General features: G+C 43.2%; 1 long non-coding RNA gene across 2 annotated transcripts; it reads right to left on the bottom strand.

Moving 5' to 3' along the window:
* Positions 1-27,827, bottom strand: LOC124254152. Of its 2 annotated transcripts, XR_006892403.1 has the most exons (4): positions 27,817-27,827; positions 22,926-22,938; positions 14,402-14,407; positions 1-253 (listed from the first exon to the last, which is right to left on the bottom strand). It is a non-coding gene; the product is annotated as an uncharacterized LOC124254152 (long non-coding RNA). The 2 variants fall into 2 exon arrangements; XR_006892404.1 differs by lacking the exons at positions 14,402-14,407; positions 22,926-22,938; positions 27,817-27,827 and adding exons at positions 20,093-20,095; positions 23,967-23,979.
* Between the last annotated feature and the right edge of the window lie 158 nt (positions 27,828-27,985).

Genomic DNA, 27,985 nt, shown 5'->3' with positions numbered 1-27,985 from the left:
GAGTTTTGACTTAATTTAGAGTTTTTACTCAAATTTGAGAAAACGCAGGAAAATGCATTTCCCAGAATGAACTGAACTCGATATTAAACTCAAACTTAGTAGATAATTCGAGTTTGGCGGATAGATTACTTACGTTGTTTGGACTTTTTTATTTTAAAAATGCCGTTGAGTTAAAATTCAGCTGTTTAAAATTGCCAAACTCAGTTTGAAACTTGGGCAAAAACTTAAGTTTGTTTCGAGAAATCGGGGCCAGCTAGGTATCCTGATGAATCCTCACTGTAATAGCGTTAAGCATGACAGAGTTATATCCCTTGAAACGATGCACAATCTGGACACGTAAAAAGCGAAGTATTTTTCAACATTCGCATTTGCAACAGTCAGCTTTACCACAAGCAGTTAAATCCTTTTGTCTACGTGTTCGTGCTCTCATGTAAAACGGAATCTGATAAGGGAATAATACGTTTCATGAACACCTCATATCATTCCATCTATGGACGCCCTGATAGCAGAGCCTCTTTTGACTGTCCAAAGTGAAATCATTTCGCGCATGGCGCCATCAGAATACTACTACGTATGATCTTCGTTATTAGGTACATTTAGGTATAATATGGTATATCGATATAAACGATCTACTCACCCACTCACAACCTAATATATCCATTTTGCAAGTAACACCGGTAGCTTATAGATAGAAGAATGTTACAAACAAAAGCGGCCAAAATATATACACATAGGTTTTTAGCCACATGACATCTGATACTGGGGATGAAGTGCTTCATATAATAATTCAGTGTTCCTGTGTTAAACATGATAAACCCCTGCACGTGCTCAGAATATACAGAAGTGAATCTTGTCTACGTGAAGACCTATTGGGGCGAATTATGTCTAACCAATTATTTGGGCACATATTTGTGTACATAGCCAAGCTTCTGGGAAACAAAGAAACGCACTGTTGTCTTATATGTAACCGAGATTGAAAATTATCTGACTGAATTTTAACTACAACAGAGCACAATTATCAAACAATAACACTTTTAACAGAGAAGAAAATTAATAAATTGTTATGTAAAAAGTTGATGTTTTAGTTATCACCTACTCTAAATTGTTTGTCCGATAATCACAACATCGGATTTCACAATTGCGTACATGTCTGACTTTTCTATCAATAATTTCGCTGATGAGTCAAATTATTTTTCTTCGATAAGATCAGGTTTGCCAACCTTATTAACGAGCAAGGCGTTTATTGAAGGATATTTTGAGTAAGATTATATTAGAAGTCCGTAAAAAACATTGGTGAGTGAGTGAGTGAATGAGTGAGTGAGTATGGTTTTACGCCGCTTTTAGCAATAGTCCAGCAACATCACGGCGGGGGACACAAGAAATGGGCTTCACACATTGTACCCTTGTGGGGAATCGAACCCGGGTTTTAAGCGTGACGAGTGAACGCTTTAACCACTAGACTTCCCCACCGCCCCGAGAGGCATTTTGTAAAAGTTGGGGCAGTAAAGAAGGATAACAATATATGGATGAACAACTTCTTTATTGCTGTGAGAGTGACGTTGATAACGGTGTTAGAACCAACACCGAAACGTCGCTTTAGAAATAGTTGTCCTGGGGCTCCTTTCACGAAGCAACCTTTACTAAGGTTAACCTTAACTACCATTCTTTAACATTGCACTAAGGTTACCTTTGTGACTTACGATCACCTTAGTGCTTTGTGAAAGGAGGCCCTGTCCGAAACCTCTCCACTTCCGACGGATTCAGTAAACGTGTAGCTGTCGCAGTTAAATGTTTACTTTTGTCAGAAATTGATTTCAAACATTTCTATTTACAAAATAAATAATTTTACGTTTAAACATGTCATTCTGTTTTCCAAATGTGTGTTTATGATTGTGTGTAGATGACGTAGGCCATGTGCTTAGGCTAAAATTGTGAAAGAAATGCCTCTACATACTTAGTGAAGGATGGAATTTTGTCTGATCTCATTAATGCATGTTATGATGAAAACCAAAATTACCCGTTCATAAATTAAATATAAGGCCTTTTGGTAATTAGTTTTGTTACATTATGGCAACAGGCAAACGTGACCAATGAGAATTCAGGGAGTATTTTACAGGGTCCTACAACATGGCCGCCCCCATGGTGCAATGTATTGTTACAGTTTACATTTTGACGAAAACGAACTAGTGCTTACACTGAGGGGCAAAAGAAACGACACCAAGTAAATTTCACAACGTGAGAAAAAACAAGACGTCATAAGCATAAGGTGACAATTTATATTTTCAGAACAATCAAACAACTACAACATATCGTAAATTCATACAGTCATAACCAAAGAAGGTACAGATATTCAACAATTAAAGAGGGTGGGGTCGATTGTCCAGTATTCGATCACGTACAAGTTTACACAGTCCCACTGAAACAGTCATTTGAGCACATTTTACCACAAGTTAGAGTCAGTATCGAGTGTGTGCTCCTCCAGCATCGATACAGGCTCGAACTCGACGTCGGGCAGATGACGTCAGACGTCTGATCACCGGACGTTGGATCCTGTTCCACTCGTCTTGCAGTGCTCTGGCAAGAGCTCTCCTGTTGGCAGGCGGATGTGGTCTGGCGCGAATTTGCCTCCCAAGATGGTCCCAAAGGTGCTCAATGGGGGAGAGGTCAGGGGAACGTGCTGGCCATGGTAAGACGTGAACGTTGTTAGCGTTAAGGAAACCCCTAACGCGCTGTGCTGTATGGCATGGAGCATTGTCGTGTTGGAAGACAGTTCGGGGGTTCTGCTGCAGGAATGGCAAGACGACTGGTCGGAGAACCTGGTCGATGTACCTTTGACCATTCAAGTTACCGTCTACGATCACCAAGTCTGTCTTTCTGTCTCCAATTATGCCTCCCCAAACCATGACGCTGTCACCGCCGTAGGGCTCCACTTCTTGTACGCAGCAACGTGCAGTACATTCACCTCTGCGTCGATGTACCCGTATCCTGCCGTCTGGTCTGTTAAGGTGGAACCTGCTCTCATCTGTAAAGAGTACTCGAGCCCATTGCCTGTTCTGCCAGCCTGCAACTTGGCGTGCCCATCTCAGACGTTCACGTCGATGTTGACGGCTCAGTGCTATGCCACGGAAGGGTCGGTAGGCGCGAAGGTCGTGCAAACGTAGCCTCCTAGACACCGTTCGTCTGCTGACACGATGGCCGAGCGCTGTCTCTGCCGATGACGTCACCGCGAGGAACCTGTTACGTAAGTGTAACACACGTAGGTAGCGGTCTTCAGCGGCGGTCGTGACGTTTGCCTGTAACGTGCCATAAGCCTGGTGATCGTCAAACGAATACAGTTGAAGATTCGGGCAACATGGTCGTGGGTCGCACCAAGCTGGATCATACCAAGTGCCCGTTCTCTTTGCTCTGCTGTTAATCTTGGCATGGTCGATGATGTTAACGTTGCAATCTGATACTGGCGAACATTTCCATGTGCTTTTATACTCAATACGACCCATGCACGTCATTTTGCACGTGCATGAAAAATTGCCAGTCAAATGCATTTTTCATGACTTTCCATTTCCAAATGCATGTATTTTGGCGCAGGTCCGTTTCAGTTGCGTTCGTGCGAAGGTTTTCTGTTCCAAACCACCTAAAAAGTCTGAGTTCAAATCCAATTTGTCCCCCATTAAAGTTTGGTATCGTTTCTTTTGCCCCTCAGTGTATATGCAAATATGTTTTCCGTGGAAAGTGCATGTTACCTTTTGGAATCAATGATAATTGTAATCAGTATTTTTCTGATGATTATAACTTATAAGTGTCATTCTGGGGTAACTGAACATCGGTACCCATAATCGAGCTGCAGCACCAATGTGAGAAAACATATCTATATAAACCTATCACAACATGTAGCTTTTCAAAATGTATCTTGTGATGTGTGTTTTACAACTATCATTATATATCATGAATCTCAATGATACATATGCATAATAATTACTATGATCGTAATTGCCTCTGCCAAACCGAAGGTTTGTTGCAGAGCGTATGCATTCAACCCTGTTTGTGTGTGTATGTATGTGTTAGCAACTTTACTCAAAAACTACTAGATGTATTTCAGTTAAACTAACTGGATCTCTTTGGTATGTCCCCAGGACAAATCAATAAGATGTTGAAGAAAATACACTCTTCAAAAAAAGAAACGCAAAAGCAAAATACCATTGAAACATTTGGCCTTATTCAATTATAAATCAACGAAATTAAACGGTACAGCATTGAAATTATGTAGAGCAATACATTGGTATCTGGTGCACATTTCACAAGAAATGTCTAATTTGTATGACCACCTCTTACTGCTAGAGCTGCACGACACCTCCTTGACACAGATCGAATCAGTTGTTGTGTGTTTCGTTGTGAAATCATTCTCCATTCCTCCTGCAGCATGTTGAACAATTGTTAAAGGGTCATTGGCGGATTACGACGTTGACGTTCACGTTTATCGATCTGATCCCACAAATAGCCAGTTGGTTTCAGATCCGGGGATCTGGAGGGCGAGGAGAGGACATTGATGTTGTTATTGTCCAGGTAGTCCACTGTAGCACGTGATGTGTGAGGTCTGGCGTTGTCCTGTTGGTACAGCTCTCTTTGGCGGTCGACAAGGCGATGCACGTGAGGACAGAGAATCTGGTCGATATATCAAGCGGCCGTTAGATAGCCTTGGACGGCACCGTTTTCTCATCCAGTATTTACAAGTGTCTTGGATGAATTTGCCAGATTTGGGTCTTTTACAGTCATAGGTTGTACTCATGCTTTGCACGTGAAAAGCAATAGTTTCGGCTTTTGTTTGTGTTCCGTAACAGTCGGGGCGGTGAGGTAGCCTAGTGGCTACCCCACCGTCACGCCGAAGACCCGGGTTCGAATCCCCACATGGGTACAATGTGTGAAGCCCATTTCTGGTGTCCCCCGCCGTGGTGTTGCTGGAATATTGCTAAAAGCGGTGTAAACACAAACTCAGTCAGTCAGTCCATAACAGTCAACCTCATCATGACAATCGTGATCGATAAAACCATTCAAAATAGTTTGTGGTTGCATTTGCTAACGCATGTTCTTCTAAACCACACCAACAACAATATTCAACCTTCAAAACAGACCTTAATATGACATAAACACTTTCGATCATTATTTTTAAATGTTATTTAAAATTTGCGTTTCTTTTTTTGAAGGTCCATGCAGGCAGCAAATGTACTGTAAGTCCCCATGGTCCCTAGTTTGGTGATCTACCTTCAGTTGTTGGCTATCTATAGCCTGTTAATATACTGTTTTGTCATGTATGGTTACAATGTTTACAATTAGTATTGGTTCCAAAAATTAAAATGTACTTCCCGTGGAATTACACAAGCACCTGCACTAAACCTCTGCCTGCATTTACTTTTGCCTGTTCAGGTAGAATTTGTAATATGTGAAAGTGTGGATAGATCAGGATGGTGTCGAGAGGCAAATAGCAAGTACATTTATAAGAGCGCTCGGACCAGTTCTTTTTTCGTCGGCGCTGCTATGAAGGGCTCACTCATAAAAACTGAATACAACAAAGCCTCAGGCAGAAGGATTAGGATTCACTTCTAACTGAACATGTATTTCCAATTACGACTTCCATTGCTCCTTTTCCTAAAACGTGAAAGCTAAATTTTAGTTCCCACATGAGTAATCTACCACCAGAAGGTCAGTACGGCTGAAGGAGTCGTTGTCACGTGTGTACATACAAAAATGTACCCATGTCAAAATCAGAACACAGAAACGTACCCTAATACGAGTCCATTCCGAATTGTGCCGTTTTCTTGATCGGAATGGTCATACTGTTGTATTAGATGCATTTAATTTCGTGATATAAGAAACGAGCACACTCAATAGCGAATATTTCGCGATGTGCAATACCACTTGCAATCAGTAGAACTAAATACGGTTTGGGTTATGGCTTCAGGAATATGGGCTCTTCCTCCGTTTAGGGTACCGGTTACGTTTTGGTATTTTGACTATGTTTAGGGTACATTTCTGTGTACCCGGGGTACATATCTGTACCAGTAGTATAGGGAATGATACTACGGGACAAGGCCCTTCCCAAGGGCTCAATTTAAAAAATTGAGTCCTTCGTACGGCCCTGATCCCTTACTATCATTCCCTATACTACTGCTGTGGTGCATGCAAAATGTCACGAAAATCGGCCGGATAGTTTAGGAGATATCGGTTTTTTGAGTGAGTATGGAGTCTGTCTGTTAGGAAAGACCCGTTAAACTAACATGTATCTGAGAAGTACCCGGTAGCGTAATCGGTTGAGGTGCTGACTTATGATGTGTAGTTTGCGCGGCTATGCATTGTGTGTGTTCGTATCCCACCGTTGCCTCAGTGGGTTCCTTGCAATTTTCGTGTGTTTCGTTGGTGGTAGCAAGGAATCAGGATCGCATCAGCTGTGCTCCGCTGACTTGGGGGAACCCTCATGGTGAGAGAAAGGTAGCTGACAAATAGTCCAAATAGTCAAGGAGCTTATGGGATTCCGTGAAAGTTTTTTGATGAAAGCAAATCATATATTCTTTTGTGTTTATATGTTAAAGGAGTTTAAAAAAATGTTTGGTTACAATCTGAATATTGATGTGAAAGCTATTTTTAGCTCAAAATCCAAGATGGCCGCCAAAATTTAACCGGGAACTGAAAAAGTTGCAAAAACACGGAACAAAACAATGGTTTTAATATCAAATACCATGCATATTTGGTTACGGAATATATTTCTCATATGCTGTAGGTCACCAGATCTTTTTAGTTTGATTTTAGTCTTAAATTTACATTAAAAAGTCAGTTTTAGGTCTAAAAGTTATAATGATGAATAAAAAACCCATTTCTTCACAAGGCATATTGTGCATAGAACTAGTACAATATGACAAAGGAATATACTTTTTACCCTGTTTATCAACTATAGAAGAGGTCTTTACATGAAACTGCGACCCAGAAATATACTCTTCAAAAAAAAGAAGCGCACAAACCATTTTTTAGAAGAATTTCTTGCATTAGTTAAAGAGCTATTTTTTCATGTAATCCCAAAGGTAAAAAGGTGAAAATTCAAACGTCTATAGACAAAGCCTTTACTGTTATGTTTCTGTTTGCTTGAGTCGACAAGATGGCGTCAAAGTCAGTTCTTTGTATGGCCACCATTGGCAGCAATTACTGCTCGACACAGTCTCGGCACAGACTGGATAAGTTGACAAAGTAGCTATTATCATTACAGGCAACTTCAATTTCCATTTTGACAACAAGGATAACCATGACACTAAACGAATAATTAATCTCCTTGAAGTCCACAACTGTGTACAACTTGTGTCCGAGGCAAGCCACAGAGGTGGACACACTCTGGACTGGATAGTTACCCATGCTTCAGACGCGTGTGTCAGTTGTGTACCTGTATAGGATCTACAGCTCTCTGACCATTTCCATATCTTTGTGAGCTTGGACCTCTCAATACCCAGTCCAAATGTGAAGATTACTCGCTGTAGGAACATGCGCTTCCTGGATATGGATACTTTTAAAGACAATTTGCTAAACTCAGACCTTATACTTGAGCCACCATCCAGAGGCCCAGATAAGCTGCGTATCCGGGTAAAATACGCATATAAAATTTCCAATTACGCATTGAAAAATAATTGTTGCGTACCAATTATGCTTTTAAAATGTTAGATACGCAAAAAGTTTAAAACGAATGCGTTCGGAATATATTTATAAAAATCGCTTGCGTAATGAAAAAGACATCGATTGCTATCAAGTTGTACTGTTAGTATAGAACTAGTGTTGTACTGTCAGTATAGGATGAGTGATTTTTTTATGAAATCATTTCCATTATGTTTAAGTTGGTTTTGATTAGGTATGACATAAGGCAGAACATACCTGCTTACTCAATGACATAATACTTAGGTGAGTAAAATGACTGAAATACGCACATATTTGAAAGCAGTGGGTAACGGAAAATGAAATACCCACTCAACATTCATAATACCCACTCCAAAAAAATACAGTGGGTACAGTACCCACATGAGCTAAATCTTATCTGGAGCTCTGCACCATCTGATGCTGAGTGTCTCGTTCTGCTGTACAATAGAGTTCTATCTGAGCTGCTATATAGACAAACATGCACCCGTTAAGGGCAGAGTCATACCAGTCACTAAAACATCTGGTTGGGACTTCACACCTGAAGTTCGACAAGCGAAAAAAGACAAGAGGAAAGCAGAACACAGATGGAAAACAACTTTTTCTTGGAGATTCATCGCCAAATGTATATTTCAGCCAAAAATCACTCAACAACGGTCATCAGACAAATCAACATCTCAATTCTAAGATTGAATCCAACGAGTCAAGTCCAAAGTTGCTGTTCAAACAATGAAGTAATAGCACAGACATTTTTGGATTATTTCTACAAAAAGATCCAAGAACATTCATGACAAGATTTCGTCTTCTGCGGCTGTGGATGAAGCTGATATTCCTCCAAAAATGTTTGATGGCACGCCTCTTACTCATATTGATAGTTTCACTGACATTTACCAACACTAGTTATGATTATTAACTCTTCTACTTCATCTGGATATGTCCCAAGTGTACTCAAGTCAGCTCTAGCTAGGCCACATCTGAAGAAATCAAGCCTTGATTAGGAGGATCGAAAAAACTACAGGCCTGTTTCAAAACTTAGCATTTATATCCAAACTCATTGAACGTGCAGTCTCCAGTCGTCTCATGGGCGACCTTTCCTGGTATAACCTCCATGAGGTGTTCCTATCAGCCTGCAGAGCACACCACAGCACAGAGACGGCTCTGCTGAAGATCCCGAATGACCTACGATGTGGTATTGCTCGATGACCTACGATGTGGTATTATACAAATGGCCCTGCTCACATTACTTGGCCTAAGCAGTGCCTTTGACACGATTGATCACCAGAGACTCCTAAAAAGACTCAAACCGTTGTTGTTGGTGAGTCTGTGTCAACCGCATCTAGGCTTGAGTGCGGAGTCCCTCAAGGATCCGTGCTTGGTCCGATCCTCTTCACCCTCTACACTGTTCCACTTGGCTCTGTTGTAGCAAACCTTAATCTTGACCACTTTTACACAGATGACACGCAGCTGTGGAAGTTATTTCAACCAAACACAGTCAGCTATAGAGCATCTCTCTGTCAGACATCAGACTGTTGCCAGAAGATATTCATGGATGTCATCAAATGCCTTGAAATTAAATTAAGAGAAAACAGAGTCCTTCTGGGACAGGCTGGAAAACGCAAGCAGTGTGACATTACTAGTGTGTGTGTCTGTGGAGCAACCATTCCTCTTTCTTCCACTGTCAAGGATCTGGGTGTTGTCATCGATCAAGATCTAAGTATGACAGAACACGTCAAGTATGTTACTAAAACTTGCTACTCCCATCTCCACAATATCAGCAAGGCCAGACCGTTCTTACCAAAGATGCCTCAAAAACTCTCTGACTCAGCCTAGTCACATCTCGTATGGACTACTGTAACAGGCTTTTGGCCGGATCTCCATCTTGTGTCACTGACCAACTCCAATGCATACAGAATTTAGCTGCTCGCATTACCTCCCAGATCACCAGAAAAGCACATCACACCAACTCTAAAGGACCTTCATTGGCTGCCAGTGAAACAAAGAATCTCCTTCAAACTATTATGTATCGCATACCAGTGCATGACTAACACAGCTCCAGTCTAACTCTCAGATCTTCTTCAGGCTTATGCACCATCTAGATCTCTCAGATTAGGGAATCAACACCTTCTTGTTATCCCCAAAGTCAAACAAGCTAAATATGGACACCGTGTCTTCTCCTATCCTGCTGATAAAAAAATTTCTCCCCACATTTATTTGAATATCTTTTTTTTCGAAGATTATAACCATTTTAGAAAGTTATTCGATCTGATGACTTGAAAATTATTTCAAGGGATTTAATTGAGAGACTGTGCAGCAAAAAGTGTTTTCTCCCCATCATTTCATTATATACTTATCAATTTTCAAAGAACTCTGCTTTTAGAAGAAAAACTTCAAGCGTAATAATAAGAATTCTACCATGAATCAAGAAAATACTAGATTCTGATTGGTTGTTCAGAATTGTGGATTGACACTCATCTGATTGTAAGGCCGCTTCACCGCGCATTGACAAATCTTATTGTGAGAACTACTTCCGTTTGACCACAATGATGGCGGATCATAACAACAACTCCATGGATTTTGACGCTGACTTTCGAATATTCCACATAGGCAATTGGAAATTTTTGGATTAAAAATGCGTTTGATTTCATTGCGCTTCACTGCGCACGTATAGAACACTGCTGACTACTTCAGCTTGACCACCAACATGACTAATATCAACACAACAGACGTGATGGAAATGCTGATAAAACCTTTATTTAAACTCGAAAAATACAATTATATGATTCCCCCCACACACACACACAAATATGAGGGAACCTCACTATCATATTACCTTCTATTATAAAAATATTCAAACTCAATTACAATACACAGCCCCAAACATAAACAAAACAATATCTAACATATAAATCAGAAAGCCTTGTAAAAATACATCCCTATCTATACAAAATATGGAGCAAAACATTAGTAAACATTTACCTACCTTGTAAACGGTATATTTAATTCCGTTTAGAATGGGAAATTTGAAATATAGATCTAACGGTCTGGCGAAACACCACATTTATGCCACTCATAGTCATACTCCATCATATCCCGTTGCATCGTTCACAAAATAATTCTGCTCTCTGCCAGCTTCCCCGCAAGGTTGTCACTGTTAGGTTCATCTACTTTGAAAAACGCTTGGACACAGTCCAGTCCCAAACGATGAAAACAAAGTTCCAAGGAATCACAAGTTAGTCGCATGTACACTAAGCAGCAGCACTGTCACCCTTTTGTCGCATGCCAGGTGGAGGCAGTACGTGAAATCATGATCGGCTGGTCATAAAATCAACAGTCTTTGATGAGTTACAGGTCGTAGGTTGATCAGGAAAGTATCTATCCTTCGATTCTGCAGGGTTCAGACTCGACAGTCAGTCAAGTATTGCCCACTGTCACTTCAAATTTCAACCTTTCGCAAAATGTAAACACTGGCTCGTCCGCCATTTCAAACTGTTGCGTAACTGTCTACTTCGAAGAAAATAAGTAGGTCAGACGATTCCATTATAGTGTGGCCAGGGGGGTACAGTTTCACGACACAAAAAACAATAGGCTGGTTTTAGTCGTGTGGAGTTGGGATGAAAAAACCCCCAAGATCTCGGGTATTTCATAATTGCATTGAATAAACAGTAGTTTGATTTCTTTGGACAGAATATTCTTATGCTGTAATGTTAACAAAATACGAACGGCACCTACCGCTCCCTTCACAGACGAGTTCATTTCGCCTCTCGTCCCATGCCGGATTACGCAGTGTCTTCCGCAGAGCGATGAAGTTCGATTTTAAATGGTTCATGGTAGAATGGAGATAACCCTAGTGTGTTTGAAAATCAGAGACATGCTTTACTGAATTGATGGCGACTATATTTCAATTGGAACCGAACGTGTAGCGTGAGGTTTCAATTGAAATATTTAGTCGCCATCAATTCAGTAAAGCATGTCTCTGATTTTCAAACACACTAGGTTTATCTCCTAAATTGATAAATCATAATCTGATATTGACATACTACATTTTGAAATAAGGACTGCTCCCTTACTGACAGTCTCACCAAACAAAAATAAACATCTCTTTTTTGTTTCATACATAACTTTTCTTGAATAACTTGATTTACATTGAGTTGATGAAATGAAGCAATCATATACTTACATAATGCATAAAAAACCTACATCTGCTTAAATTCGTCTGCTAGCTGCCATTTTGAGACAGGGAGTGTTCATTATATATATATTTTTAATTTAAACAAATATATGGGGTTTTCTTTTAATAAAATATTTCATGAAATAGAGAAACACACTTAGATAAATTTAATAACTTCAAACTTTAAATATTCAACTCTCCCATTATGACCTTCTGACCTTTTAGCAACCTTTTCCACAACCACTTTGTACAGTGCTCAAAAGTACTATTTGCACCATATTTCAACTTGGAACCAAACTTTTTATTTAACTAGCATGTCTGATTAATACAAAAAACACAATGTCTTGCTTTCATCACAAAACTTCCACCGGACAATTCTGTACCTATCCTACCAGACTATAAGTCCATTAGGGAGAAGTGGCGTAACCTCCATCTTTTTATTTCACCCTAGGGGAATTGTGGCTACCGGGGATGTTTTGCTACTTTTTTTTAACCTTTCTATTTTAACCTTTTACAGGTGAGTGATCAGCAAACAATATGGTAATAATTTTCACACCGTTAACATCATCAAGGGTGTTCATTAAGCCTCAGCTGTGATGTCTGCAAAACAGTTTATCGTGAATCTTCTCCGATAACAATTTGTTTCGTGAGGAAGGCTTCTCGGGCCTGTTGCCTCCCTTGTTCCACTAACTTTTTTTTCTCGTCTTTGCTGAATTCGGAGATTTTACTAGACTTGGAGTAGTAGGAGTAATGGGGGTACGAGATCACTTTCAAGAAAGGTCGCTGTAAACAGTGTTGTAAACTCCCCAAAATTTCGGCCAGACAACCGGTCTGGTAACTGTCAAAAGTTACCAGACCGGCTGGAAAGTTACCAGTCCAGAATTTTCAGGATTAACAGTGATTTTGAAGCCTATCAAAATCAGTAGGACAAATGTCCTGAGTGGAAGTCTGGCGATAGGCCATTGACCTAAAGCTCATTTTGACATTTTTTAAATCCCAATGCCATCATATGTCTAAATTGGTAATGACATTTAATGTTGCAACTTGGATTCTAGATATACAGCAAAATTAAAAGATCTAATCCCACTGTTGATAAATATGAAATGTATTTTTCTAATATTTTTCAAATAATACAGCTACAACTTAAATAAATTGCGTTTTTAATGAAAATTCAAGCATTTATAATGTCCAGAAATATCACAAAAGAAGCAAAAACTATGGCGATTTTTTTCCATTTGTGACATGTCATAACATCCCCGTGCCTTTTTCTTTTATATTTTCATTTTTACGTAATCAGAAAATTATTAAAAGCCACTGATATCGGGAAATAGGCGACCATACATATTATTTAAGAAATCTTTATAGGCGACCATACATATTATTTAAGAAATATGTATGGTCGCCTATTTCCCGATATCAGTGGCTTTCCGATCGGTAACATGACACAACAACGGCAAATACCTCCGTTTTCGAAGCTTCGTATGAATAACATGCGAGGCGAATCGTTTGATGGCGTGTATCGTTCGAAAGCTCTGAACATCAACAATATCTCTATACCCTTGCTGAGAGTATTTTCACAGTTGTAAGAAGCGGTTTTATTGGATAAAGATTGGTTTCTAATGACGCTTTTTCGCCACAGTCTGCTATAAGAGTCGTGATTGGTCAAAATCAGACACGTGACATGAGGCAGCCACTCATATTACGGCAATGGATCATGTCCTCGTAAACGAAAACCTTTATATTTAGACGAAAGTTTTGGGTAAAATAATGCTATTCGGAACATATTAAGCACGAAAACGCTATGTATACTTAAATTATGGAACTTATTGGACGTATCGTGCTAGGTTATGACCTGTGACAAAAATGCTTCATGCATATATTTTCGCATTAAACATCGTGTCCAAGCGTGAAGATTGAGGCGGCGAAGCCGAGATGTCACTTGTCAGTGACTTGACTCGTATTGCATGATCGCACAAAAAGATGGAAATAGTAGTTTTATATGTACGTTTGACAACTTTTATGAGTGCTATAGTTGATTTTATTCATAAGTTTATTCAATTATTTAATGATTTCCTTGAAACATTGTTACATGCGGGTGGGGTCGGGAAAGCCCATATCTGATTGCCCAATGCTTTAAATAGCAGCCAATTGCGCAATCCATTACATGTACATTTGGTAGCTTAGTGTGATAAAAATGGATGCGTAAATACATACACGCCGCGGAAACATGATCAAGATTTCGTGGTTAGTTTTTGATGAATTCGTAAATAATAATGTTCGTAATTTATTAGGTCCAATATGTGAAAATAACATCGAAATAACACAATAACACGTATTCAGTCATTATATACATTACAAAATTACGCTGATTCAAAAGCCAGACCATCGGGCGTGCAACTTTTTAAAACTGACCGTCCGGTCGCAAAACGACCGTCCCGGACGGTCGGGCAGGCGGGAGTTTGCAACGCTGCTGTAAAGCTTTATTTCATTAATAAAGCTTTGTCAGGCCCTTAGATCTCGCCCCCATCATGTCTACTACTTTTGAATCCCCGGTTAACTTCCCGACCCCACGTGCCACTTCCTGATCACGTGATAGCTCTATGTCTTGTGAAACAGTTTAATGTTTCGCACCCCTTGTTCTATGTACTTTTTTTCCTCGTCTTCGCCGATAGCAGACTTACGAGACTTGAGCCGGATTTCTTGTTTCATCTTACGGTATTTGTCGAGTTCAGAGAGGATTGAGCGAGATTCCTCCTCTGAGATATTACTGTCAGTGAGTGCTGTAGAAATACGCTCACTTACCGTGTTCAGCTTTGCTTCAGCCAGAATCCTGATCTCGTCGTGTTTCAATGCCTTCCGGTGCAGTCTGCGTGACACAAACTTAAACACCAATCCAGCCAACCCAGACACCCCAGCTGTTATTTCGATGCCTAGCACTGCGGGTGCGGCTATGATGGTGGCCAACAACCCAACACCTACTGCCCCTAACCCCATACTGGTGGCCATAAGGGCGGTATCAACACCATCCACGACATTGAAAGCTCTATGGTATTTCTTATACAATGCTGCCCGTGTGTCGCGGTCTTGTTCTAGTCATCTACGGTTTCAAGGGGCTTCAGGACTTCCTCTGCGACTGGGTATAGCCCCATCCTGTGTGCATATAATATATCTTATGAGATATTTTTTAATTGGGCTTCAGTTAATAGTCGATCAACGTACTTGAAGCTTATAAGGTATAGATCCTCATGCAGGGAAATAGATGAGAGGTTAATAGGTAACTCTGCTTCCACACGAGCCCCATAGGAGGGTCTTATTGAGGGGGCTATAGAACCCGTTGAGGGGTCCGGTTGTATGATGATACGGTAACGTTGGTTATTGGTCCGGGGACTCCAGTGTACTGTCACCACGGGTAAAAGCTGTTGCTCTTTACTAACAGAATGTCTCAGGAGATAGACTTCTATGATGAGTGTGGAGCCTGGTACCATAGCCGTAACCTCCAGGGTCCAGTATCGGTTAAACCTTAACTCACCCCCCTCGTATGCCTGTAACATATTGGGTAAAACCGGTCTTTGTATAATATTTGTATTAGGCCCCGGAATGAAACCCCCGGGCAAGGTACCGTTATTCCTAATTTCAGAGATACGACTATGTTCGTTTAATGAGATATAAGGTGCGGTGAGGGTCATATTGAGCAACCATTCGGGTTCCTTTAAGCTTGCCAAAGCAAACTGCCTATACACGTGGCCGTCAAAGTGCAGGACGTACGAGGTGTCTTCCTCACCAGGCAGATCGAATCCCTCCGTGTCTCCTAGATCCCCGAGTGTGATTTTGGGTAGATGATCGGCCATTGCTGCCCGCCTATACACGTTGTCTTTCAAGTGTAGGACGTACGAGGTGTCTTCCTCGCCAGGCTGATCGAATCCCTCCGTGTCCCCTAGATCGTTAAGTGTGGCGTTTGGCCGATGCCGATTGGCCATTGCTATAATACTATTACGAGATAGTTTCCAATTGTTTTTCTGATAATTTCTCAGGGGTGCACTTTACCCCCATGAAGTGTATGTTGTCAGGTAGGAAGATCTTGGTTAGTGATATCGTAACTTCCATCATCACGGTGACTGGGCTGATGACTATGCTACGTCTCTGCGCCGGGACGTAAGCTACGAGCAGGGTTCCGTTGTTCAGGTAGTTGTCTTTGTTCTCCGTGAACACGTAGGGGGAGCCAAGCCTAATGTTGAGAAACCAGTCGACTTTAGCGGACAACAACACCCACTTGTCATCGTCGGTGAAGACGAGCGTATATGGTTTGTTTCGGGCGACGGTCGTGCTACCAACATCTTCTAAGTCGAACAGTTTGCCTCCGAACAATTGGGATACCGCCCATCTATCATCACCAATACGGACTAGGTCGAACCGAGTGTTGAGGGCCGCTCCTGAGAATCTACTATGTCACCTAGGGTTCTACCGATGGAGGGGACTTCAACGCGTTTGTAAATGTTGTTTTTCAGTTGCAAGGCGTACAGTTTACCATCTACTCCGGGGTCGTCGAATCCGCGTGTGTCCCCAAGTTCGGAGATCCCTGCATTGACGATTTTTTCGACCTCATCACGTGGCCTTGTGCGCTAGTCATTTTATGTGCAGCGTTATGCTGAGGTATCCTATATTCACAGGATTATGATTTATATCTAACACCAATATTATCAGCTCCAGGATGTTGCCCCGGGTTAACCTCTTATACTGGCGCGGTGAAAACGACTCGGTTCTACTGTTGTTGTATTTCTCCATTTTCACCGGTACGGTATCGTGGAAGGGTGACCGCCTTGAATGTTGTCCGTTGTGCTCAGCTGACCGAGATGAACGCACAGCTCTCGGTACGGTACTAGGTCGGGTAACTTCGTGCCTATGACGGTAGTTGTTGGTTTTATCTCGTCCGGCGACATCCCGAGTGTCCTCGCCAATAGTCAACCGAGCCTCAAGGGGTTTATTCCGTTGTTGATTAACACCACTGTGCCGTTTGAGTAGTTCATCTTGAGTTCGGCCCCCAAGGGTTTGAAGACCTCATCACTTAGCGAGCACACGCTGTAGTAGCCGTCAGTTATCTGGTTGTGGGCGCCACTGACGAACAGCTTGTTGTTGTTGACATTGATGTTAGTCCATCGCGGTAGGTAGGTGATATTGTAGAGTGCGACTTCGAGTTGACCCGACGTGTTATCGATCGCGTGCATCAGCTTAACGGCCTCGCCGCTCGTTATTCCTGGAAGTGTTACGTACATGTCAGTGTATATATATCCATTATATAATACTTTAAAAATGTAAAAGCCGGGAGTGTTTTACCCTAAACTGGACATAGATTTCCCACACAAGATCGTGGTCGCTGCTGGGTTGTATTTCAACGCCCAGTTTATAGATGTATTTGCTAGGTATAGGTTTTTGGTGACTAACGCTAAGGTAGTCCACGCTTGGTTCAACAACCCGATGCAGTTCTGGCAGAATCAACTCAACTTCGCTGTGTGGTGCGCTACAACGGGGTGCGGTGTGACATTGACCGACACTCGGCGGGGACCGCTGAGTCAGTCTGTGTTCACGTTCCACGTGTACTACCAGATCAGACATATCCTCAGAAAGATCAGCGCCCCGCTCCCACAGGACAAAGCATGGGACGCAGTAAACAACCAGTACGATAGACGGGCCTACGAACACGTTTGCAACGAATTCGAACTAGACCCGAAGACGGATTGGCGTTTGCCGGGCCCTAACCATGGGTTGGGTATCCCCATCGCTCACAATATGCATATCGCGGAAGCCAGCAAACAGCTGGTGAAATATTGGGGTTACAAGTCGTATCATATCACAACAAACGAGTGGGATGACCGTTACATAGCTTTCGACAATATCAAGGATTACCGAGTCTGGAGGTTCGAGCAGGGGGCAACGGATGACTGGAAAAAGTTCATGCTGGACACATCGAGAGGGTTCACTCTTGCCGGCACCGAACGCTTGAACGACTCGATTCGAACGTTACGCTGTTGGGTGCGCAGACGCAATCGCGTTCCAACATCCTCGGTAAGGGGACTGCTTACGACGCTCAGAAACAGTTCGTTGTTAACGTTGAGGATGCTATCAATGCTCCAGTTGATCTACCGAGTGCCATCAAACGCTACCAAGACGTGTTGGAATACGCCCGGTCGAAAGTCGACTACGTGTTCGATGTGGGACTGTACATGGCTCCGAGTGATATGCAACTGAGAGTAAAAAAAGTGGTGGGCTACAACAACGAAATAGTCATAGCCACGGCGGGCCAAAAGTTGAGCGTCAACCCCGATGTTAACACCCCCAAAGTCCCGCCACCCACGACCAGTGAAACGGGTATATTGGCGCCACCCCCAGAGCCTAGGGTTCAACCCACGTCCCCACAGCCACAATCCAATCAGCATCACATCGATTGTAAAACAGCCCTGGTGGTTGGCGGGGTCGCGGCCGGTTTGGGACTCATTTGGCTAAAAATTCTACGTACACCAGACCCGCCACAGCGACGATGGCTGCCCACAGGTTTTGGCCGAGCCACGTGGCAGTTTTAGCCAGAGCGCTCAGCAGCCACGAGACAATGCTACCCAGGATGCCGGGTAGGGCTTCGGCGGCCTTACCAGCCAGTTTAGCCAGGGCCTCCCCGAGGGATTTCAGGTGTTTTTTTTATCCAGTCTTTGACGCCACCACTTGGGGGTGTGTGTATTGGTGTACCACTGCCGCTGGCAGGCATCAATGACACCACCAGGGTTGATATGATGAAGCCCAATGCAGTCAGAATGCTGGCGATGGTGATCCCTTGCTCCCAGAAGAGGATTCGGATCCTGTTGGCCAACGTGGTGTCCTCATTTAGGACTCGATCAATGGTTTCCCGGACACGACTGATCTGTGATCGGAGGGCTTCCCGGTTCGAGGAAGCAGATTCCAACCGACTCCGTCTCTCGTCTTCCAAGTTTTTTATTCTCTCCTCGATACGATGTTTCATATCACCATCCGATGCAGCGAGTTTTATTTTCTCGCGAGCGATGTGCTTGTCGACTTCGTTCAGTTTCCCCATGTTGTTCACGAGTTCTCCGCGTACATGTTTCAAGGCTTCGTCTAGGCCTCGCAGTTCCCTCAGGGTAAATTCGAGGCCCGGCAAGGGGTTGGCATGGTACGTGCCCAATATTTTTTCGAGACTGTCTGATGTTTCTTTAGCACATTGGGGTATGTCCCCGGTATTACTGAGTTCGGGCCTGGCTGCTTGCAGATCTTGGACGACCTTCCGGGGAAGCTTAGGCCGTGCGCCACCGTAATCTATGAAGCCTAGTTCATCACGGAGCATTTGACTCCCACCAGGGCGACTGGTGAGTGTTGACAAAGCATATGGGCCTTTCCCGTCTTTTTTCATGATATCGACCCCCGGGTGAGCCTTCAATCGCAGCGTGCCCTTCTTATCGATGGTAAACTTGGCATAGTTTCGTACCAACGGCTTGATGTTGTCTCTCTTTTCAACTGCGGCATAATAATGGTCGACGGCCGGCTGTACAAGTTCAGCACTTAAGGGGTTGTTCGTGAATGTGGCGTCATCCTCCCCGAACGCCTGGGTACTATCATCCCACATATCATCCATAGGGATGTACTCATGACCGCCTTCAGCCATTATTGAATATTAAACTTTTATATCTTATCTTTATAACAATGTATGGCAGGAAACTAGATCCTTTCTGAAGATCAAGAGAGCCTCTAGGCGTCAGAGCCGTGCGCCAGTCGGTGACCATCACCAACAATCCCAGCAAGATAGACCAGAACCAAACGCTGCTGGTTAGATTCCCAAACCTGGGGGAGAATGACCTTATCGTGCCAGGCACGGTTCGACTGACGTTCAACCTCACGTTGACCTCCGACAACGACAAACGCGAGCTAGTGCGGAATGTAGGCCGAGCCATCATCAAGAAAACCACCATCAAGATCAGCGGTAAAGAGGTGCTGAGCATCGACGACAGCGACGTGTTTAACTGCTACGGGGACCTCTGGAAAAGCAAGGGAGAACGCGTCAATGACGTGTACCAGGTCATCAGCAAATCGACCCGGTTGCGCATGGGATACGGCTTCACGCAAGACCAGTTAAACAAGATCACCGACGGTGAAAAGGCCATCGCCCAAGCGTACGGGAACAGGTTCTGCATGCCGCTCGACTTTGAGTTGCTCACAGAACACGCGCCGTTTTACCAGGGCGCGCTGGGCGATAGGCTTGAATACGAGCTCACGTTTAACGACTACAGCAAAGTCGTGCGTACGCCGAACGGTGATGAGGCCAGTTACACCATCGACAACATCTCTCTGGAGTTCGACATGGTCACTAGCCAGGAGCTGGCCAGGGCAGGTTCGAAAACAGTATTCGGGGAAGGTGACCATCCTGTATGATAGGGTCCTGTGGCATAGATCGGTCGTGCGGGATAAGAACGACACGTTGTGGAATATCAACCTAAACGTGCCGGCGCGATCGATGAAAGGTATCCTGATCGTCCCCGTGGAGGATTACGAGCCGTTCCGAAGGGACAGCAAGAAGTTTTTCAACCCCGAGATTGAAAAGATGGAAGTGACCATCGAGGGCATGCCCAACCAGCTGTTCAGCACTGGTATGAGGGCACACCAGCAGTGGGACGAGATAATGAAACTACTGACCCGGCACCAACACGTCATCAAGGACCTGGACCTATCCTCCGTGCAGATCGGTGAATACCTGACCACCAAGTACGTGCTATGGTTGGACATGCGATCCACGGATGACGATAAACTTCATGGTAGTGGGCGTCGCATCGACAATGGCAGCAAGGGGATAACCATCCAGATTACCAAGAAGGCTCAACCCGCGGGCAAGTTGAAATTATATCTGTACGTTATTATGGACGCGCAACTTAATATAGAGAATGGGAGATTCGTGCAAGCCATCTATTGATTTGCCCCGGGACCCACACTGCGCCATAGTGTGCGGGCAGACGGGCTGTGGGAAGACCGTTTTCATGCTGGATATGTTGGAGGGGTACTACCGGGATGTGTTCGACAATATCGTTATCATGTGCCCTACCCTGCACATGAATAGAACGTACACAGAAAGACCTTGGGTGATGACGGACCCAGACGTACACAAAGTCGACCCGGGAACACATTTGCAGGACTGGTTGAAAGCTTACCACAACAAATTTAAAGGGGAGTCGACGCTGTTCATACTGGACGACTGCAGCGTTAATCGCGAGATAACAAAAAAGAGAGACATGCTATCGTACCTGGCCTTCTCCGTCCGGCACGCAAAGCACATCGTCTGGGTACTAACGCAGAAGTTCAACTCGGTGTTGAAAGACCTCAGGGAGCAGACGCGATGGGTGGCCTTATTTCACTGCAAGGACAGGGATTCGTTCGAGGAGTGTTTGAGAGAGAACGATGAGATGAGCAAACATGATAGGGAACGTGTGAAGAAACAGCTTGCTGAAACTAAACATGCTAAGCTCGTGCTCAAGACCGACCAACCCGTGGCCTATAGGGTGTTTTAGCTTAGCAAATGCTTAGCAAAGCTTAGCAAATGCTTAGCAAAGCTTAGCAATGCTTAGCAATGCTTAGCGCTTAGCAATTAATTGTTACAGTTCTATACGATGGTTGTTTTTGAAGTTCTCGTCATGTGCAACTTAACCTTCATTTCGCTGTGTTTCACCTGCATCGGGTATTATATTATTAAAACTAAAGCTTGCTTATTACATTATAAGATGGAGTGTGATGAATTGCTAGAACAACTGTTTGTGCCACAGCCGCCACAGGTGAGTGACGACAAGCGAGAGAGACTGGTGGCGTTGGCTGTTGGCAGCAAAGCCAAACATTACTTTGGGGAATACACTCCCGATAAAATTCACAAAATGTCAACCGAAGAAATCGATAAGCTGTACGCTAGATACGAGGCTAGACTCGGGGCCGAGATGACAAGGACTATAGGATCGGCTATGACCCAGATATACACTGGTATTGCGTCGTACTTCCTCCCCATTCCCCAGGAACGCCGACTTTACCTGTGGGAGGACCTTGAGAAAGACCCTTTTTATTGAACACGCCTTGAGCTCTATCAGCTGCGTGCTGTACCACAAATACGGTATGTTTTTAGCCCCGGTGACGGCGGCGATTATCACAGCAAAGCATTGCCAATTTAAGGAGGGGAGAAAAATAATGATACAGTGGAAACCGCCTAAGTAAAGACCGCTTAACTAAACATACCTGATAGTAAACACTTTTCTTTGGTCCCGGCAAATTTCTTCATTAATTATCACTATTAGAGTCTGGTTAACTAAACTCGGATAAGTAAACAATACCGCTTAACTAAACGTCTTCACACGGTCCCTGGAAGTAAATTACTTAACAAAAGAGACTGGATAACTAAATTAGCGATCACCACATAATCCGACATGAGGGGCAGTCGTGTCAGTCTCTAGTCAAACAAACATCCTACTTACAGCTCGCTGGCGTCATGCAGTTGACAATACACTGACAACTGGAGGCCAGCCCTGATAAGTTGATCATTGTTACATATGCATACATATACATGCATATGGTTGTCATTTGCAAGTTTTTATAAGTTTGGATAAAGTAAAATACCTGATAAGTAAACAATTTTGGCGAGTCCCTTGAAATTTTACTTATCAGGTTTCCACTGTAATAGTATACAAGATGGATGCTGCCCAAGAAATGACACAGGAGGTGACACCTCCGGAGGAGACCCCCACGTTGGGGGAACCCCAAACCCCCACGTCCCAACCCCCTACAGTCACCAGGCAGAAGAACCCTAAGAGAGTAGCTGCCGGTTAAAAAAGGTGGTCTAACCAACATAAAAGTAACACGTGGAGCTGGGCTCCACTCCTGTTGATTGCAGGCACAACTGCTGTCGTGGCTATCTCATGATTATATAATAAACAACCACCCAGGGAGCCACGGGAGGAACCCCCCACAATTAGAGGTCAACCCACTTATCATGTTATAAATTATTATTTTTTTATATAATATACATAATGTCTGAGGGGAAAACGTTTGTCAACGACGCATACCACGCCACCGTGGTCGCCAGTCTAGCTGTAGGGTATGCTAGGTTGACCAAAATGGTGCTTAAACAACCGACTATCAAGCTAGATTTCAACCTGCAGGATATGGGCATGCTCATAATGAACCTGGGTATGGCGATGGCCACCAAGGACCATCTAGTAAAACAAGGGATCCTACCGGAAAATAATTTGAAGTAAATGTAACTATATATAGGATGGCTACGATCGCCATGATGGTTGGTGGGGCCTTAGTAAACGCCCTGGCATTTTCCGGGAGTAATTTCCTCTTCTCGAAACTACGGGAGTCACACACGGCTGAGATACAGGCTGAACGGAAACGGCACGACATAGCCGTGGAACGATTACAAGCAGCGCAATCTGAGTACGCGAAGAAACGTGTACAGAGGATCGATTACATTAACGAACAACTCAGGCGTGAGAACCATGCCGTTAAAACATTCCAAGATGTCGACGACGCAGCGAGAGAATACTACCTACTAACAGGTAAACAGTTAGAACCACTCCATAAGCCCACACTCGCTCAGTACTACACACCATCCCCGGGGCAAATGGACCGGGAATTGATTTTTATCGCACTGGGTCTAGCAGCGACTGCGTTGTTTGCAAAACAATTATACTAAGTACTCATATGGGTATACCAAAGATGAGACCTGCTCCGTACCGATGCCAATATATACTTATGGGGAAGACAGAGGCCTGCGGTAGGAGATGCAGGACTGAGGGGACTACAGGGAAAGTTCAGGGAGTCGCTCATTAGTGTTGCCAAGGAAGAGGTAAGCGACGTTATTCAAGAGATTGTGACACCACTGAAAAACGAGATCAGTGAGTTGAAGAATCGGCTGGAACTCAAGACTGATGAACTGGAACAGTATAGCCGTCGAACACTAAAAACTTTTCTATTTAAACAAGCTTTCTGTGCCTGAACACTGAACTGTGTGACATCCACACTTTGTATTTAGTTTTATTCCTGTGAGCTTAGAGCATGCTGATGCATGGAATACAGCATTACATAAATACACTATATTATGTTTTACAGATTAAAGATGAAAGTGCTTAGAAGTTGAGAAGATTTACAAATACACGTCTTTGAACATTGAGGTTGAGACTTGCAGCCACATTTGATAAATTTTCAACAACTTTGTGAAGCTTCTGGCAGTGTCATCCACACCGGTAGCCATGCGGTGTTGTCCCTTGTCCAACCAAACAAATCTGGCTCTGGTGCTTTCTGTTTGGGAAGTAAACAAGTAAGCCATATGCTGACCTGGTACAAGCTTCTGTTTGTGTGCTGTAGCAGAGCATCCTGAGTGGGAGGAAGGTTCAGCATCAACTTGATCTTGTGGCCTTGGCAGAACATCTCTTGTCGCAGTTCGTTGACTGTGTTCACTGATGTAGTCAGACATGATGCATGTGAATCGCTCAACTTTATGAAATTAATTCTGAGTCTTTGTCCACAGGTTGGAATGGATGCTGTGCAGGAAAAGGAATTCTCTCAGTCACATCCTCATAAGATATCCAAGTCTTCAAAGCAGTTGCCTTCTTGCCTTTTCCACTGACATGTGATGTTGTGTCAGAACCAGTGAATGTGTGGAAAAAGTGAAGCACCACTCATCTTCGACAGCCATCCTTTGAATGGATTCTCTTCTGTCAACAGGAAAGGCTTTCATATCTCTGATGTGAACTGACAGTCTGCGTGCATAGTTGGTGTGATCAAGAGAAAAGAACCAAGGGACAAGTTGTCCCATTACCTGAATGTACAGAGACATGTTTCTTTCGCGATGGGACCTCACACCTCCACCCAGAATCTTCCAACAAGTCTCCAACCATTTTCCATAAGGCTATTTCAGTGTGAAGACCTCCAAGCATGATAGTGTACACGTCTTGACCAAACACGTTAGGCCATTTCCATTGAACATATTTTGCTGGTGCAAAACGTGGTTGGTCTACAGCCATGACTGGGAGTTGTCCTGGATTGCAATGTTATGTGACTGTCTTGATGATAGACTTGCAGCTTTGTCCTTAACGAAGAGGAAGGAGAGAACTTATTCCTGCTGCAACCTGTTCCTGGGATTGACGAGAAGCATGAAATGCACCAGGCAACTCATCCTTTTCCAAAAGTTCTTCAGCAAGAAGGCCAATGCAGTGCTTGATCCAAGATTCTTCTTTAGCTTTGGTGATCTTGTCCTCGACTTGATGATCAGAAATATACAGTAACTGCCTGGAAGTGTAGGTTTGGAAGAGCTTGTAATAGTGTCTATTGAAATAGGTTTCCCGCTGGTACCATTATTAACAACATTTTTAAATGTGGCTGCAAGTCTCAACCTCTATGCTCAAAGAAGTGTATTTGTAAATCTTCTCAGCTTCTATGCACATCGCTCTGTAACTTCAATTGAAACTGTTAAAGGAGACTTCAGAATCACAGAGATCGATGTTTGACAAAATAATGTCACGTGACTGATCAAAACAGTAACCTATTCATTAATTGGATAATGAATTATATCTTTTGCTACTACTCTTTGATTTTTGGCGTCCTTCTTGGATTTTGGGAAAATAGGCCCAAACATTCGGGCTCACCCCAAAAATATGCTGTATCATGATGTTCCCTAGCACTGTGCAAAGTTTTCTGCTTTAATTCAGCGGGGAAAAGTCACATTAGTGTTAGAATTGGAAATCCTTGATTTCTGTTGGCCATCTTGGACGCCTGGATTTTTCAGAAAATGGGCCAATAAAACCGGGCACAACCAAAACATATGTTTTATCATGATGTTCCCAAGCATTGTGCAAGGTTTTCTGCTATAATCCAGCGAGGGAAAGTCACAATAGTGTTAGAATTGGAAATCCTAAGTATCTATACTGAAAGCCATTAAAAATGCAATTTGACATTCATACTTTCTTTACTCACACTAATTTCAACATATATAAACCTAACTGGCAGATATGTTTTAAGTGAACATCTGTGAATAATTTCATTTGAAAATGGCCAGTCAACAACAACATCAATGACGCAACAACGACATCACACAAAGGAGGGGTCACTTGCAGTCAATATCGTGTGTGTCCAGCATGTGCTGCAAGACATGCTCGCAGTCTTTGGGGCATTGAAAGACACACATTTCTCAGGAACAGCTGTTGGATGGTTTGCAGCCTCTGATGGTCTGTGGTCTGATCATGACACCACCCCCTCCAAAACGATCATGTTCAAGGACACAGTTTGGCGCAAGTCTTTCTCCTTTACGTCGATAAATCTGTTGACGTCCATTTGCAAAGGATAAGTTAAACCTGGATTCATCTGAAAAAATGACATCTGGCCATGTCCTGTTGCAACGATTGACCCCATTTGCTGCCCATTGCTGTCTGGCAAGTCTGTGGCGATGCAATAAGGTTGGACCACGGTACGGGTGACGACACCGGATGTTGAAGGCAGCAAGGCGTCCTTGCACCTTTTGGGCGCTGAAATGACGTTGACTTGTCCCAATTGTCCTCCTTGCCTAATCATCAGCTGTTTGGAACCGATTTCGCAAGTGTGCAACTCGGATATTGCGGTTTTGTCGAGCTGTTATCACAGGTGGTGCACCAGGTCGCAGACGATCAGCAACACTTCAGGTAGCCCGAAAACGTTGTCTGAGTCGACTTACAGTGGATGGATGCACATTAAAGTGCCTGGCAATCATCACATCTGAAGCACCTTGGCTGACCATACCGGTAACCTGATTCCTTTCGTCTTGTGTCAAGTGTGGCATTTTCTCAAAGTGATTGAGTTCCACAATTCCTTGTGCTTTTACAGGGCCTGGGTGCAGGTAATGCATGTGCACAACGTGTTTCATGAATGTGGTTGTGTTTACGAGAAATGTCAAAGGTTCAGTTTTAAGTATCAAAGTTCATGTGAGAGGAATGCTCGAAATGGGCCAGAATAACAATCTTTTATCCACACATCCTCTGTATCACAGGAAAAAATCTTCAATAGAACTTTTGTAAGTTTCAGGACAACAAATACCAATTGCGTTTTTAATGGCTTTCAGTATATTTTCACCCTAAGCCACTACACTAGAAGGACTAAAGGAGTCGCCCTGGAAAATTCCCCTTCTGATTGGAATAGATTCCGAAGTCTGCACATGCCCTTGCGAGTACATCTCAAGTTGAGTCGACCAGTAACTCATTAAAGACTTGGATAAATCAAGTAGTTGCTCCGGGAGGTCAATACAATGAAGAGACTTCAGAATACATTCATGAGGGACAGAGTCCTATGCTTCTTTGTAGTCAATCCAGCACATGGAGTGGTTTCAGTGTGTCATGTGCTTGTCCGCCTTTGAATGAAAACACGAAATTGTAAACAAAATAAATACAGTTTATTATGAACAAAACCACTTAATGTATTCGATCTCAAATGCTCCAAACAACCACTCACTAACCTAAATGCATGTGCAAGCAATCCACACGTGCAAACACTATTCACTTAAGCATTCACATTTACCAAACATACAATAAATACATCAAATCGATGTTTTTAAACAGATGTACTAGTACAAGTCAAACACTTGAAAGAAGTTCACCTTCAGTTATAGCACTACTGCCTCACCATAACGCAGACTTGTATTGTTACATGGTATGATGAGACATTCATATCCAAGTCATACACTTGTTAGTGTGCGTCCATAGCACTAATGCACCACCATAATGTGTGCTTGAGTATCCACCATAACGTGGGCTTGAGTATCCACCATAACGTGGGCTTGAGTATCCACCATAACGTGGGCTTGAGTATCCACCATAACGTGGGCTTGAGTATCCACCATAACGTGGGCTTGAGTATCCACCATAACGTGGGCTTAAGTATCCACCATAACGTGGGATGAAGAATAGCCTACCCAAGACTATCAGTTACTTCACGCAGTCAATGTAACAATTTTACCAAAGTCTTTTGGTTACCCTGCCGACCCAGTGACATCACAATGACATCACAGCTGACGACATTCCACAAAGCTGACGACATTCAACACAGCTGACGATGTTTCACACAGCTGACAACGTTCCACACAGCTGACGACGTCTCACTTCT

The sequence above is a fragment of the Haliotis rubra genome, unplaced genomic scaffold (genome assembly GCF_003918875.1).
Source record: "Haliotis rubra isolate DU_JTF1 unplaced genomic scaffold, ASM391887v1 Scf566, whole genome shotgun sequence".
Lineage (NCBI taxonomy): Eukaryota > Metazoa > Mollusca > Gastropoda > Lepetellida > Haliotidae > Haliotis > Haliotis rubra.
The sequence above is the reverse complement of the archived record's forward strand: the minus strand, read 5'-3'. Positions and strand labels throughout refer to the sequence as shown.